This window comes from Corvus brachyrhynchos, unplaced genomic scaffold, assembly GCF_000691975.1.
Source record: "Corvus brachyrhynchos isolate BGI_N302 unplaced genomic scaffold, ASM69197v1 scaffold21, whole genome shotgun sequence".
Classification (NCBI taxonomy): Eukaryota; Metazoa; Chordata; class Aves; order Passeriformes; family Corvidae; genus Corvus; species Corvus brachyrhynchos.
In genome coordinates, this window is record NW_008236924.1 from 4,118,822 (window position 1) to 4,120,023 (window position 1,202).

The window sequence follows — 1,202 nt, forward strand, 5'->3', positions numbered from 1 at the left end:
CAAACGTTAGCGTAGGACCCGTGGGTGGGGGTGACAGCAACGCAGAGCCCAGTCCCCCTCCTACCTGGTGATGGAGACGGCCGCTTCCCTCCCGGGCATTACCGGGGAGGGGGCTGCACCCCAGTCAGCCCGAGGGACCGGGACAACGTGCCAGCGTGGCGGGATGGAGATGGGCGAGTACCCCTCAGCCGAGGGTGGGGGAGGACGGGGAGAGAAGAACGGCCCCGTCTCGCTCCCGGCAGCGCTTGCCTCTGCTCCCGGGCTCAGGCTTTGTCTAACTCCTTCCCACGCACTCCCGCTCGCGCTGCGGGGGGGAAGGCGGCCTGCTCGCCTCACTTGCATCCCTGCATCCCCCCCAAAACCTCCAGCATACCCCCCAAACTTCCCACTGCCCCTCATCACCCTATGGGACCAGGGTCCCCCACCGACCCAGGGATGTCAGCACAGAGACAGGAGCTATAGATCTATGAGGTCTGGGGGGGCTGGGTGCTAAGGTTAGACAGTGTTCCCCATCTTGGAGATAACGTTAGCACCAGTCCCCCAGCCCTATAGATCTATAGGGTTAGGCTGGTTCCATGGGAGCTGGCACACCTGGTTGCTTGGAGACAAGGGAGGCTGGAAATGCTTCTTTCAGTAAACAGCCAGCCTGGAACAAAACCCCGAAGGCTAAAAATAGGGAGGCAGGATATGGAAATTAAATAAAAATCCTTGCCCCCCTCCCTCACTGGGGCAGAACGAGGCACCCCAGTGTCACCGCCAGGCGCTCCAGTAGATGGTTGGAGAGGCTGGAGTGGGGGGTGTACCCTGCACTCATCAATGTGTTCCCTCCTCGAGGTGTTTGTCCCCACATTTGTGTGCTGCGTGCTGGTTCCAGTCCTGCAGCATTGACTGGACCCAGCTGCATGCCTGCAGCGATGGGGGAACTACCTTAGTGTGATGCACAGGTGTGGGGTTACATCCCATGGTGCCCCATGTGGGATCAGACCCAGTCCCCGGCACATTCCCTTTTGGGTCCAAGGGACACCATGGACTGGGGCAAGTCCTGGCAGAGGAGGGGACAAACGCCTCCTGGCCTCTGGCTGGGACTTCACCGCAAGCAGGAGGCTGCGGGGTCACATCCTGCTGCCATTTGCTTCCACCTGCCTCCCTCAGCTCTGCCGGCAGCGTCTCTCCCCCTCCCCATCGTTATTTTGCCACCGACG